The sequence below is a fragment of the Oncorhynchus masou genome, unplaced genomic scaffold, assembly GCF_036934945.1.
Source record: "Oncorhynchus masou masou isolate Uvic2021 unplaced genomic scaffold, UVic_Omas_1.1 unplaced_scaffold_1024, whole genome shotgun sequence".
Classification (NCBI taxonomy): Eukaryota; Metazoa; Chordata; class Actinopteri; order Salmoniformes; family Salmonidae; genus Oncorhynchus; species Oncorhynchus masou.
In genome coordinates, this window is record NW_026999929.1 from 130,935 (window position 1) to 147,172 (window position 16,238).

At 43.1% G+C, this 16,238-nt stretch overlaps 1 pseudogene; it reads right to left on the reverse strand.

Moving 5' to 3' along the window:
* Positions 1 to 726: 726 nt before the first annotated feature.
* LOC135528712 (zinc finger protein 436-like) lies at positions 727 to 15,704 on the reverse strand (annotated as a pseudogene).
* Between the last annotated feature and the right edge of the window lie 534 nt (positions 15,705 to 16,238).

The window sequence follows — 16,238 nt, forward strand, 5'->3', positions numbered from 1 at the left end:
TCTTACATAACGTGTAACGTAACTTATTTGAAAAGTCATTACTTTATTACATTGCTCAACATTTGCTCAACATTTGTCATAATTATTTAACCTCAAGTGACACCCCATCCCGTGAACGGGACCGTTGTCATCATCTGACACTAATTAGCATAATGCAACAGACAAATCTTCCTAGAAAATCTTCCTTTTCATGAAATATATTGAAAAACAGCTTAGCCTTTTGTTTATCACCCTGTCATCTCAGATTTTCTAAATATGTTTTACAGCTAAAGCTAGACAAGCATTTGTGTAAGTTTATCGATAGCCTAGCATAGCATTATGCCTTGCTAGCAGCAGGCAACCTTGTCACGAAAATCAGAAAAGCAATCAAATCAAATCGTTTACCTTTGACGAACTTCAGATGTTTTCACTCACGAGACTCTTAGGTAGATACCCAAAGTTCATTTTTTCCCAAAAGATTATTTTTGTAGGCATAATAGCTCCGTTTTTTCTTCACGTTTGACTGAGAAATCAACCGGATATTGCGGTCACGACAACACCCCGAAAAATATTCCAAATTAGCTCCATAATATCGACAGAAACATGGCAAACATCGTTTATAATCAAGCCTCAGTGTTTTTCAAATATCTATTCGATAATATATCAACCGGGACAATTGGTTTCTCAGTAGAAGCGATTGGAATAATGGCTACCTCTGTATTTTATGCGAGAATTTGTAGGGGAGCATCAGGTGACCACTTGCGCAATGAAGCCGCCTACGGGTATTTTTCAACATAAATGCGTAAAACTATGTCACAATGCTGTAGACACCTTGGGGAATATGTAGAAAGCATAATCTGGTTGATAGGGCATTCACAGCTCAATAGGGACAGATCGGAACGCAGGGCTTTCAAAAGATGAGTCAGTTCCGGATTGGATTTTTCTCAGGCTTTCGCCTGTAACATCAGTTCTGTTATACTCAGACAATATTTTCTACAGCTTTGGAAACTTTAGAGTGTCCTATCCTAAGCTGTCAATTATATGCATATTCTAGCATCTTGTCCTGACATAATATCCTGTTTATTTTGGGAACGTTAATTTTCCAAAAATGAAAATACTGCCCCCTAGTACCAACAGGTTTTTAAAGTAGTTCATTTGTATCCGCTCTTGTTGGACTTTAGCTGAATATTTTCCTCCATGTTCTTCAAATCTGAAATTGATGTGAAGGCACGCCCATTTCCTGAAGAATTGCATTATGGGCCGTAAAGTACTGCGTCATATTTTGGTGAATTTAGTACGACATCCGGGAACTTTTGGTATACTAACTACATCATACTATAATAAGCAAACTATATACTCAATTAACATCACAAATAGTGCAGTTAGTATGAGTATTCTAACACAGCTCAGGTCTCTGGGCAGCCATTTTGTTTAAAAACTAGGTGGCCCCTTTAAAAAAGCCAAACATTCAATCAACCAATCTGCAGTTCAACCAATAACAAAGCTGTAATTACACCACTATTTTGGTAATAAGATGGATGGGGCTAGAGAAATGTAACTTCTCGCAAATTCATAGACAGACCTATGAATGCAAGGACTGACCATCCATGATATCAACATTATAGTTTTAACCATGTTGAGGTGACAGTGTTGGTTTACATTGTTTCTAAACATTGGAGTAAAAAAAAGCTTATTTGGGGTTCTGATGTGGTAAACAGTTGAACTAAGCTCATGAGGCATGTGTTATATTCTTCAAAAATCAATGCCTATAAATAAATAAGCCAAAATATGAATGTAACAATTGCAAATTTCCCCTTTAACACCACACATCAGTTCAACAACCGCAGAGTTTGTGTTTCTGTTTTTAAAACAGTACTTACCAGTGTTAATCAGGGCTCGTTCATCGTTAGAACCATCGGACGCCTTAAGATGCGCTTGGGAAACCGGGCCCAGATATCCAGTTTCCTCCTCTTCTTCATTTTTCGCTGTGACAGTCACTTCCCCCTCCTCTTCTTTCACTGAAACGTCGCCGTCCTCTTTGACTCTGAACGAGTCTTCCGCTTCTTTAACTGGGACCTCTTTCTCTTCTTCTTTCACGGGAACAGCCTCAACCTCTACTTGTTTTTGTATTGTAACAGCCCCCTCTTCCTCCTCTTTCACGAGAGCTTCTTTCTTCATCCAGCAGGCAGACCACCTCTTCTTCATCATCAGGAACGGGGTTAAGTTTGAGACTGGAGCTATGAGGCATGTACTGAAGTCGTTAAGCGGTATAATTCAAAGCAGTGTCCCTTTATCAGCAGCACGTGATCAATGACGTCTGAAGAATCATTTCGTCGAACACCTGATTGGTTTGGTATTGATTAATTTGGGATCGTTCGACATTGCAGCCGACAGTGCAGGTGGCTGCTGACTGACTAATTTACAAATCACCTTGCATCATAAATAACTTCTCATTATTATTTATAAATCAGTCAGCCAGTCACAGTTTACCCACAATGCAGCATAGACTTGATGCTCTCGATCAAGGCCAGTGGTTTCGTGGAAGACATGAAAGCGACGCTGCTACGGTGTGGGACGTCATCTGTAAAAATGTGGCTGTTCTCAATTCTGTGTCGCTCAAAGCTTTGAGTAATGAACCTATTTTTTTAAACAATTATCTGGAAAGAGCCAATGCTTCAGGAAGCTTTGTTTCCCCATCACTACTTTTCAGCATGTTTTCAGTGAATTCGACTTCGGGAGTTTTGTAACTTTTTCCACCTTGGCTTACTGTTAGTTGGGATCTAATTGGTCTCCGGTCGGCGGTCTCTGCTGACCATAACCGTGCTGGTTGGTTATGCTGTTTCGGCTAATAGCTAGTTGGCTAAATAGCTAACGTTAGCTGGCTGGCTAAGATAACTGCATATAGCTAACATTTTTTGATTGGTTAGATGGCATAATGTATTTCCAAAACGTTGGTTTACTTTAATCACTCAAGTCATGAGTGCAAACGATTAGTTTAATTTAAAGTTATACATTTTAAGTTATTTCTGTTGTAGTTAACATCATAGGTAAGGATTGGTTGATTTCCAGTTTTTAAGTATGGTATTTAAGATGATTGATGTGAAAAGTATCGTCCAACCATCGGGTAACTTGTTTCATGCACATCAAAGGTGAGGGTGAATTTCAGATGTTCACTGCTTGTATTGATGGAGTGGAATCGATGAAGTTCCTCTGCTGTCCACTGGAATAGAAAGAACACGTCATCAATGATGACTTTTTCAGAGCCTGATGAGATGCTAGACAGGGTTGTTAGGGCTGACAATCACATTCTTCTCGAACAACCCCACATACAGTTACACATAATTAGATGCTAATTTTTTTTTTAAACTACAATGACCATAATGACATGAGCGCCTCCTTGTCTTGTCTGTGTTTCTTTTACACCTGCTACGTAAAAGAGACTGAAGAATGTGTAACAGTATAGCTTCCGTCCCTCTCCTCGCTTCTACCTGGGCTCGAACCAGGGACTCTGCACACATAAACAACTGCCTCCCACGAAACATCGTTACCATCGCTATTAGCGCACACCCCGCTAACTAGTTAGCCATTTCACATCGGTTACAAATGCACAATGGTCAATGCTATCTGGGATTCTTGGGACATCCCTACCCTAAACCCTAACTGAACCATTTTAAATGTAAACTACAATGGGCTAGGGACATCCCAAGGATGTATCGCTACCTGAAATTACACAATCTAAGTGATTGATAGTTGGTATTCAGCAGTCATAAAGCCTTATTTTAATGAACTACTAAAATTGTGATTTTGTCAGACAGCAGCTCTACACTATTGAGTGACTGATCCATTCATACTTCCAACCTTACACAGCCTTCCTCCCCTCTGAAGACTTAGTGAGGGTGGAGCTCAGTCAGAGAGCTGTTGAGGGACTGGTTAGGAAGAACACTTCTACAGCCAGAGGTGAGAGGTCACACATGGTTTACATGGTAAATATTTATGTCCCCTTAGTGGTTCATCACATCAGCAAAAGGTAATATGTTCCACCATCCATGTTTATTTACATTAGTGCAAATTGACCACTGATATTGGTGTAATTTCTCACCCCTTTTGGCTGTATGAAAGTTAATTTCCCCTCAGACACACACATTTGTTCTTTGCTATTATGGTCATTTGTGTAGATAGTATTTTTCCCCACTCATTCACCCCACCTCTTTACGTTGCTTATTTATATTCAGTGGCCTGACTGCGTCCAGACTGTCAAAGGCCCATCCTGGTAGATCTGAACCTAATGCAGTTTGGAGTGATCAGATGACAGAAGTCACATTTAGGTGCCAGGTGTAACTGAGGCCATAGACGCTCCATATCCATTACTTTTAATGTTTTATATAATATGACTAAATTTGTTTCTGTGTTGCAGGGGCAGTCAAGAAATGAAACAGCAAGGCCACAGAACATGACATAAGCAGAGCTGTGGGAGACCACCTGAAGCCCTTGGTAGAGCCGGGGGTGGTGTTTACCACACCTTCAGCAGGCTGGAAAAGTGGGATTGATACAGTTTTTCATAATAAGAGGGACCAAGAGTCTGTTGATCGGTCAGTCTTTGGGTTCAGTTGTTGAAATCAAATCAAGCTTTATTTATACAGCACATTTCAGACATGGATGCAACACAATGGCTTCACAGGAAAAACACAAAATGAAAATAAACAAAAATATTTAGTACAACAAACAGAAGATTAACAACTGAAAGACGAGTGAACATTAAGGGAATTCCATTGATTAAAATATTAATTGGATGCAACATCCAACCCAAAATATTAGCTTGCTTTTTAGGAGGGGCTCTGAAAGACACTATGGGGGTGTGCACTGGAAGTTGACTAGTAACAACAACTGGGACATAAGACACCCACCATGAGACCCACTAAATCTGCCCAAGAAGAGGGAAACAAAATAAAAACCCTCACCAAACTTAAAGACAAGAAACAAACCAAAAAGGTGGAGCAACTAAAGGTGTTGACTCTCCACATCTATAACATGTACACCCCTTTGTTAATATGTATGTATAATATATAAACGAACACAACTAAACAAAACACCTGGAAATGGGAGATATCTTTTACCTCACTGGTTAGAGGACAACCTGCAGAAGAGTCAGCTACATTTGGGAGTGATGCATTTAAATTTAGGGGTCACTAAATAAAGGAATGCAACACTTATTTCTCATAACTCATTGATATCATGTTGAAATCATTTGTGTGACAGGGGGAAGATGAGGTTGCACGTCCTGTTAAAACTAACAGCTCATAAAACACACGGAATCTGGGAATAATGTGTACATCACTGTTTAGAGGACAACGTGTAGAAAACAGCTAGCTTCAATTTGAAGTGTTGCATTTTGATTCAAGTGGGTCACCAACGTAACATGGTAAGTGTAACACAACTCTATTTGTGTTAGTCACTTTTTGTTAAATCACATAAATAGTACTCTTTCAATTCAGAGCCTGGATTTTTCCCAATTTTTCCATATCACGCTGAAATCAATGGGGCAAACATTTAGGCTTCTACATTGTGAAATTTATTCAAATATTCCGACTACAATGTTAAGACTTTCTACATTGTGACATTAATTCATTGATATCACGAAAAAAACTCCTTCATGTATGTATTGTCTGATGTTTGATCAGATATCTTTTATCAGAGTATATATTGACACGCTGATCACAACTATAAGATTTCTCTCCTATGTGTGTTCTCTGGTGTGATACCAGATGGCCAGATTGACAAAAACTCTTCCCACATTGATCACAGCTAAAGGGTTTCTCTCCTGTGTGTTCTCTGATGAACTGTCAGCTGTCCAGATCGACCAAAACTCTTCCCACATTGATCACAGCTATAAGGTTTCTCTCCTGTGTGTGTTCTTAGGTGTAGAGTCAGAGAGCTAGGTGTTGTAAAACTCTTCCCACATTGACCACAGCTGTAAGGTTTCTCTCCTGTGTGTGTTCTCTGATGCACTGTCAGCTCTCCAGATCGACAAAAACTCTTCCCACATTGATCACAGCTGTAAGATTTCTCTCCTGTGTGTATTCTCTGGTGTGATACCAGATGGCCAGATGTAGCAAATCTCTTCCCACATTGATCACAGCTATAGGGTTTCTCTCCTGTGTGTATTCTCTGGTGTAGAGTCAGATGATCAGATCTTGTAAAACTCTTCCCGCATTGACCACAGCTATAAGGTTTCTCTCCTGTGTGTGTTCTCTGGTGTCAGAGTCAGATGGTCAGATCAGAGTATAACTCTTCCCACATTGACCACAGCTATAAGATTTCTCTCCTGTGTGTATTCTCTGGTGCACTGTCTGTTCTCCAGATCTACGAAATCTCTTCCCACATTGATCACAGCTATAGGGTTTCTCTCCTGTGTGTATTCTCTGGTGTAGAGTCAGATGGTCAGATCTTGTAAAACTCTTCCCACATTGACCACAGCTATAAAGTTTCTCTCCTGTGTGTGTTCTCTGGTGTAGAGTCAGATGGTCAGATCTAGTAAATCTCTTCCCACATTGATCACAGCTATAGGATTTCTCTCCTGTGTGTGTTCTCTGATGAATTTTAATGCCTGCTGAGGAGGTGAAACTCTTCCCACAGTCAGAGCAGCATTGAGTTCTCTTCTCTGTGGGTCTCTGCAGGTGTTTATTGAGGTGTTCTGATCTGGAGAGACTCTTCTCTCCCTCTTCAGCGTCATGAGGTTGTTGAGGCTCCCCAGAGGATCCACGATTGTCCCGTATCTCTCCTGTGTGAACAACAAAGTCAGACAGATGATTAAAGGCCCACAACAGCAGAAGTCCACTGTAAAAGGTGATGGCAACAGCGTAGCCATGATGTTGTACAGCAATTGACGTCTGTAATGAATGTTAACATTATTTGACAATTGTCATAAAATTATCAAGAAAAGTCAAATTAACACTGGAGAGATAGATGTGCAGATGATGATGTGCAAGTAGAAATACTGGTGTGCAAAAGAGCAAAAAAGTTCATAAAAATATGGGGATGATGTAGGTTGGTTGGATGGGCTATTTACAGATGGGCTGTGGACAGCTGCGGCGATCAGTAAGCTGCTCAGATAGCTGATGCTTAAAGCTAGTGAGGGAGATATAAGTCTCCAACTTCAGCGATTTTTGCAATTTGTTCCAGTCATTGGCAGCAGAGAACTGGAAGAAAAGGCAGCCAAAGAGGTGTTGGCTTTGGGGATGACCAGTGAGACATACCTGCTGGAGCGTGTGCTATGGGTGGGTGTTGCTATGGTGACCAGTGAGCCGAGTTAAGGCGGCCTAGCAAAGACATAGATGACCTGGAGCCAGTGGGTTTGGCGACAAATATGTAGCGACGGCCAGCCGACGAGAGCATACAGGTCGCAGTGGTGGGTAGTATATGGGGCTTTGGTGACAAAACGGATGGCACTGTGATAGACTGCATCCAGTTTGCTGAGAAGAGTGTTGGAGGCTATTTTGTAAATTATATCACCGAAGTTAAGGATAGGTAGGATAGTCAGTTTTACGAGGGTGTTTGGCAGCGTGAGTGAAGGAGGCTTTGTTTCGAAATAGGAAGCAAATTGTAGATTTAATTTTGGATTGGAGATGCTTATTAATAGGAGTCTGGAAGGAGAGTTTACAGTCTAACCAGATACCTAGGTATTAGTAGTTGTCCACATATTCTAAGTCAGAACCGTCAGAGTAGTGATGCTAGTCGGGCGGGCGGTTCGGGCAGCGTTCGGTTGAAGAGCATGCATTTAGTTTAACTTGCGTTTAAAAGCAGTTGGAGGCCACAGAAGGAGTGTTGTATGGCATTGAAGCTTGTTTGGAGGTTTGTTAACACATTGTCCAAAGAAGGGCCAGATCTATACAGAATGGTGTCATCTGCATAGAGGTGGATCAAGGAATCACCCGCAGCAAGAGCGACATCGATGATATCTACAGAGTCGGCCCGAGAATTGAACACTGTGGTAACTCCATAAAGACTGCCAGAGGTCCGGACAACAGGCCAGGTTGATGAAGACGGCTGCACAGTCCTGCCTTTTATCGATGGCGGAAATTATATTGTTTAGTACCTTGAGGGTGGATGAGGTGCACCTGTGACCAGCTCGGAAACCGGATTGCACTGCGGAGAAGGTACGGTGGGATTCGAAATGGTCAGTGATCTGTTTGTTAACTTGGCTTTCGAAGACTTTAGAAAAGGCAGGACAGGATGGATGTAACAGTTTGGGTCAAGAGTATCACCCCCTTTGAAGAGGGGGATGACTGTGGAAGAGAGGTTGAACAGACTAGTAATAGGGGTTGCAACAATGGCGGCAGATAATTTTAGAAAGAGGGTCCAGATTGTCTTGCCCAGCTGATTTGTACGGGAACAGGATTTGCAGCTCTTTCAGAACATCAGCTATCTGGATTTGGGTGAAGGAGAAGCTGGGGAGGCTTGGGCAAGTAGCTGCGGGGGGTGCGGAGCTGTTGGTTGGGGTAGCCAGGAGGAAAGCATGGCCAGCCGTAGAGAAATGCTTATTGAAATTCTCGATTATCGTGGATTTATCGGTGGTGACAGTGTTTCTTAGCCTCATTGCAGTGGGCAGCTGGGAGGAGGTGCTCTTATTCTCAATGGACTTTACAGTGTCACAAAACTTTTTGGAGTTAGAGCTACAGGATGCAAATTTCTGTTTAAAAAACTAGCCTTTGCTTTCCTAACTGACTGTGTGTATTGGTTCCTGACTTCTCTAATAAAGTTGCATATCGCGGGGACTATTCGACGCTAGTGCAGTAGGCCACAGGATGTATTTGTGCTGGTCGAGAGCAGTCTGGTCTGGAGTGAACCAAGGGCTATATCTGTTCCTAGTTGTACATTTTTTTAAAGGCGCATGCTTATTTAAGGTGGTGAGGAAATTACAATTAATGAAATTACAATTAATGAACAACCAGGCATCCCCTACTGAAGGGATGAGGTCAATATCCTTCCAGGATACCCGGGCCAGGTCGATTAGAAAGGCCTGCTTGCAGAAGTGATTTTGTCTACAGATTTAGGGTTGTTCCTGGTGGGTTCCTTGAAAATGTGTGTGAGATTGAGGGCATCTAGCTTGGATTGTAGGACCCCCGGGGTGTTAACCTCACTAGGGTAGGGGCACTATTTTCACCTCCGGATGAAAGTAAACTTGGTAGATTTGGATAGAAAACACTTTAAAAGTTTCCAAAACTGTTAAAATAATGTCTGAGTATAACAGAACTGATACGACAGGCGATTTTCTATGTTCTGATGGCTAGCATCTGATGGAGGTTCTAGCTATAAGGTCTAACAAAAACAGCAGATCCATATCATATTGGGTGAGGCGGGTTGCAGACGGAAGGTATATTTAATTTAAAAATGAAAAGGATTGAAATATATTGCAATATATACAAAAAAGATGAAAAAAACATACCACTTACAACAAACACTTCTTAATGCTACGCCATCTTGGATTACAAAATGACTCAGTTAAAAACCATTGGATCTAGCAAACTCAAACTATTTAGTGCTTCTGTTCCCATGAAAACTGTTTTCCAAGCGTAACATAAGGAGCCACTAAATGATACATAGTTCGAGTGCATTTCAGAATACAAACAACTGTCTGACAGCAAGATCCCTTATTTAAGTTGAAGTTCATCATATTACAAGCATAACGTTATGACTATAACTACTGTTCCCTGAAGGAGAAAAACTAGGTACAACATACTATTAAATCCACGACTCGCTGGAAGCCCCGCCTTCTACAGGTGATGAGTGAGGTTTGAATTTATTCCTTAAAATGTAATGCCGCTCTACATCAACCCAGGAAAGGGCGGGGACAAACAGGTGTTGAACCTCGATTCCCTCCTTCAGGGAAGTGTAGTTATAATCAAAGTTACACTCCCTTTCAGTCGGTCAACTTCGGTACAACATACTATGGGGAAATAAAATCATTCCCCAGCCGACCCAAACGGATACTAAATGAAACGTCCCTGGCAGACCGCCCAGACCTGACCCTACAAGATGTGTCAGTTTAGTCAATTTATTCATTGTCTTTCATTTGAAACACTCCTGTCAATGTTGAGTAAGGACGCACACCTGATTACCCATGTAGAAGTAGGATTAATCTATCTGGACAGCACACAAATGTAGGCCTATAAATGTGCCCATTTGGGGATGTCTGATAGTATTTCTGATTGTCTTAACGCACCACCACTAATGAGTTGTGGAGCTTCTCAAAGTAATGCTTTATTCACCTCAAACAGCAAGTAAACAAAGTCTAATCAGAATCAATTGCAAATGACAATAGTTCCTCAAAGCATTTTTGTAAAATATTTCTAGCTCTCGCCCTTTCGATAACCACTCGGCATAAAAGGGAAAAATGTAATGCTCTGATCCAGTGGAAATGTCATAAAAACCTGATTACTTCTTATCCTTTTCACAAATAGCCTACACCTACTGTTTCTATCCAGAACTCATTGGAGCAGGAAACTGAGGGCCTAGAATATTGTATACAATGGTGCAAGCTTGCTATACGAGTTTCTTTACCCAGTTGATAGTTGATACAATGTTTCAAGTTTGTTGTAGACAGGCCATTTATCGGGATATTTTCTACTTGCAGAAAGCAATGTTTTTATTTGTTGGCTTTATGTAGGCTTTTTTTTTTACATAGTTGGCAATGGCAATAAAAGTTACTTTTAGATATCTATAATTTTCATTTAGATAGAATGTAGATTAATCACAGACAATAATTTTGAGATACTATTCTAAATTAAATGAAACCGTTCCACGAAAATGTGCATATGAAAATCATTACTGGCACACAGATTGGTAGAAATGGTCAGATACATTTGCACTCCAACTGGAAAAGGTTGCATACTGCTGCTGTAGTCTATTACTAGTCTATCTATCTGTAGTCTATTACTGCAAACTTCAGGAGCAGAACGGCAGAATTTACAAAGTCCAGCAGCGGAGGGGGCTCCCTCCGGTCAAAGTCCAGCAGTCGGAGGGGGCTCCCCGGTCAGGTTGTGTCAGGTTGTGTTGACGAGCGGCTCCCTCCGGTCAGGTTGTGTTGACAGCGGCTCCTCCGGTCCGGTCAGGTTGTGTTGACGAGGGGCTCCCTCCGGTCAGGTTGTGTTGACGAGCGGCTCCCTCCGGTCAGGTTGTGTTGACGAGCGGCTCCCTCCGGTCAGGTTGTGTTGACGAGCGGCTCCCTCCGGTCAGGTTGTGTTGAGGTTGTGTTGACGAGCGGCTCCCTCCGGTCAGGTTGTGTTGACGAGCGGCTCCCTCCGGTCAGGTTGTGTTGACGAGCGGCTCCCCCGGTCAGGTTGTGTTGACGAGCGGCTCCCTCCGGTCAGGTTGTGTTGACGAGCGGATCCCTCCGGTCAGGTTGTGTTGACGAACGGCTCCCTCCAGTCAGGTTATGTTGACGAGCGGCTCCCTCTAGTTATGACGTCAAGTAATTTGTGTGTCTTAATTATTTAATTAAACAGAATGCTTCACTTCACTAGGGTAGGGGACAGCATTCAGAATTTTGGATGAAAAGCGTGCCTAAATTAAACTACCTGCTACTCAGGCCGAGAAGCTAGGATATGCATATAATTAGTAGATTTGGATAGAAAATATAAAGTTTCCAAAACTGTTAAAATAATGTCTGAGTATAACAGAACTGATATGGCAGGCAAAAACCTGAGGAAAATCCATCCAGGAAGTGCTATTATTTTGAAAGGCTGTTTTTCCATTGAAAGCCTATCCACCATACAAAGACTTAGGACCCAGGTCACGATCTCTATGGCTTCTTCTACATGTGGTCATTCTTTAGGCATTGTTTCAGGCTTTTACTCGGAAAAATGAGAGAGATACATATCCACCATAATTTGCAAATAAATTCATAAAAAATCCTACAATGTGATTTTCCGGATTTTTTTTCTCATTTTGTCTGTCATAGTTGAAGTGTACCTATGAAGAAAATTACAGGCCTCTCATCTTTTTAAGTGGGAGAACTTGCACAATTGGTGGCTGACAATACTTTTTTGCCCCACTGTACATCCTAGAAACCTGGTTAAACTATCATTATGACATAATGGATGAATTCTAGAATATACTATATAGCCTAGAAACCTGGTTAAACTATCATTATGACATCATGGATGGCCAGTCCTTGTATTCATAGTGTAGTGAATTCAGGGTGAGGCCCTGAGCTGAACTCAAACCTGGGTCCAGCGACTGTCAAGCCAAAACCTTAACTGTTACGCCAAGATGTCTGAACTTCTTGACGAGGTCGCTAGGTCTTGGGTTAAGGTTTCTTCAATATCGTTCTCTATGAATTTGAGAGTGGTTACACTTCTCCTTCCCCCATCGGTTAACCAAGTTTCTGGGCAGCCATTTTGTTGCTGTTTAAAAAAAACCCACAAAACCCAGCAATCTGCAGTTCAAACAATAACAAATCTATCATTCCACCACTATTTTGGTAATAAAAGATTATGGGGTTGGAGAAATGTAACTACAGACAGACCTATGGATGCAAGGACTGACCATCCATGATATCAACATTATAGTTTTAACCATTTTGAAGCAGCAGGGTAGCCTAGTGGTTAGAGCGTTGGACTAGTAACCGGTTGTAACCAGTAACCAGAACAGGGCTCCGGGCAGCCGAGCGGAAATGGAGGAAAACTCGCTCCCTGCGGACCTGGCATCCTTTCACTCCCTCCTCTCTACATTTTCCTCCTCTGTCTCTGCTGCTAAAGCCACTTTCTACCACTCCAAATTCCAAGCATCTGCCTCTAACCCTAGGAAGCTCTTTGCCACCTTCTCCTCCCTCCTGAATCCTCCTCCCCCTCCCCCCCTCCTCCCTCTCTGCAGATGACTTCGTCAACCATTTTGAAAAGAAGGTCGACGACATCCGATCCTCGTTTGCTAAGTCAAACGACACCGCTGGTTCTGCTCACACTGCCCTACCCTGTGCTCTGACCTCTTTCTCCCCTCTCTCTCCAGATGAAATCTCGCTTCTTGTGACGGCCGGCCGCCCAACAACCTGCCCGCTTGACCCTATCCCCTCCTCTCTTCTCCAGACCATTTCCGGAGACCGTCTCCCTTACCTCACCTCGCTCATCAACTCATCCCTGACCGCTGGCTATGTCCCTTCCGTCTTCAAGAGAGCGAGAGTTGCACCCCTTCTGAAAAAACCTACACTCGATCCCTCCGATGTCAACAACTACAGACCAGTATCCCTTCTTTCTTTTCTCTCCAAAACTCTTGAACGTGCCGTCCTTGGCCAGCTCTCCCGCTATCTCTCTCAGAATGACCTTCTTGATCCAAATCAGTCAGGTTTCAAGACTAGTCATTCAACTGAGACTGCTCTTCTCTGTATCACGGAGGCGCTCCGCACTGCTAAAGCTAACTCTCTCTCCTCTGCTCTCATCCTTCTAGACCTATCGGCTGCCTTCGATACTGTGAACCATCAGATCCTCCTCTCCACCCTCTCCGAGTTGGGCATCTCCGGCGCGGCCCACGCTTGGATTGCGTCCTACCTGACAGGTCGCTCCTACCAGGTGGCGTGGCGAGAATCTGTCTCCTCACCACGCGCTCTCACCACTGGTGTCCCCCAGGGCTCTGTTCTAGGCCCTCTCCTATTCTCGCTATACACCAAGTCACTTGGCTCTGTCATAACCTCACATGGTCTCTCCTATCATTGCTATGCAGACGACACACAATTAATCTTCTCCTTTCCCCCTTCTGATGACCAGGTGGCGAATCGCATCTCTGCATGTCTGGCAGACATATCAGTGTGGATGACGGATCACCACCTCAAGCTGAACCTCGGCAAGACGGAGCTGCTCTTCCTCCCGGGGAAGGACTGCCCGTTCCATGATCTCGCCATCACGGTTGACAACTCCATTGTGTCCTCCTCCCAGAGCGCTAAGAACCTTGGCGTGATCCTGGACAACACCCTGTCGTTCTCAACTAACATCAAGGCGGTGGCCCGTTCCTGTAGGTTCATGCTCTACAACATCCGCAGAGTACGACCCTGCCTCACACAGGAAGCGGCGCAGGTCCTAATCCAGGCACTTGTCATCTCCCGTCTGGATTACTGCAACTCGCTGTTGGCTGGGCTCCCTGCCTGTGCCATTAAACCCCTACAACTCATCCAGAACGCCGCAGCCCGTCTGGTGTTCAACCTTCCCAAGTTCTCTCACATCACCCCGCTCCTCCGCTCTCTCCACTGGCTTCCAGTTGAAGCTCGCATCCGCTACAAGACCATGGTGCTTGCCTACGGAGCTGTGAGGGGAACAGCACCGCAGTACCTCCAGGCTCTGATCAGGCCCTACACCCAAACAAGGGCACTGCGTTCATCCACCTCTGGCCTGCTCGCCTCCCTACCACTGAGGAAGTACAGTTCCCACTCAGCCCAGTCAAAACTGTTCGCTGCTCTGGCCCCCCAATGGTGGAACAAACTCCCTCACGACGCCAGGACAGCGGAGTCAATCACCACCTTCCGGAGACACCTGAAACCCCACCTCTTTAAGGAATACCTAGGATAGGACAAAGTAATCCTTCTCACCCCCCTTAAATGATTTAGATGCACTATTGTAAAGTGGCTGTTCCACTGGATGTCATAAGGTGAATTCACCAATTTGTAAGTCGCTCTGGATAAGAGCGTCTGCCAAATGACTTAAATGTAAATGTAATGTAAATGGTTGCAAGTTCATATCCCTGAGCTGACATGGTACACATCTGTCAATTAACCCACTGTTCCTAGTCCGTTATTGAAAATAAGAATTTGTTCTTAACTGCTATTCGGTGTTGATTAACATTGTTTCTAAACATTATAGTAAAAAAAGCTTATTTGGGGTTCTGATGGGGTACAACAGTTGTACTAAGCTGATGAGGCATGTGTTATATTCTTCAAGAATCAATGGCTGTAAATAAATAATTTAAAAGTCACAATATGGATGTAGCAATTGCAGATTTCCGCCTTAACACCAAACATCAGTTCAACTGCAGAGTTTGTGCCTCTGTTGTTAAGACAGTACTTACTAGTGTTAATCAGGGCCCGTTCATCGTTAGGACCATTGGATGCCTTAAGATGCGTTTGGGAAACCGGGCCCAGATATCCAGGTTCCTCCTCCTTTTTCGATGTAACAGTCATCTCCTCCCCCTCCTCTTTCACGCCATAAACTGCATCTTCCTCTCCTTTTACTGTGACATCATCCTCCTCTTTCACTCTGAACGCGTCCTCCTCTTCTTTCACAGTAACGGCCACCCTCCCTACTTCTTGTTTTACTGTGATATCTTCCTCGTCTTTCACTCTGAACGCGTCCTCCTCTTCTTTCACAGTAACGGCCCCACTCCCTACTTCTTGTTTTACTGTGATATCTTCCTCGTCTTTCACTCTGAACGCGTCCTCCTCTTCTTTCACAGTAACGGCCCCACTCTCTACTTCTTGTTTTACTGTGATATCCTTCTCTTCATTAGAAGGAGAGTTGCTTAGTGACCGCATGGTCGGGGATGTTAGCTAGGCTAATGCTAACTTAACCAGCCCGCTAGCTGAATAATAACAACACCGTAAATATGAAATTAAATCGGAGAACTAACTAGACGATAGAAGTGGGTTTAAACACAGTGGCTAATATACACTAAAGCGTCTAAAGTAATGTATTGTTTCGCCTATTTTGTCCTGCAAGCTACCGTGCTGTCTGACTAACTGTTGTTGCTGATGAAAGAAGCGTTCCGTCCACTAGATTATACGTCACACCAGCAGCATCGCCTTAAAGTCTCAGACCGCCATCTGCTGACTGGAGTGGGGAACGCAGTTGAGTAAAATGTATATTTTATCTTCAGACAACAAGTTAAAGTGTAGGAAGCATGAGTTTTTACTCACCAGTGTAACAACACAGTGTGGTTAAATACTTAGTAAGCTATTTGTTGTCACGATATGGTTACCTATAAGGACAAACAGTTATGTTTTTGCGTTATTACATATTTATTAACTTATTTTGTGAACTCTTCCAAACTACCCAAAATGCAGTATTTCTTAAATATATTTATCCTTTATTTAACTAGGCAAATCAGTTAAGAACAAATTCTTATTTACATTGACGGCCTGCCCCTGCCAAACCTAACCCAGAGAGGATGCTGGGCCAATTGTGGGAAGAGTTACTCCCAGATTCCGTGTGGTTTTTGAGCTGTTAGTTGTGTGCTGCCCTAAGGGACTCCCAATCACGGCCTGTTATGATACAGCCTGGATTTGA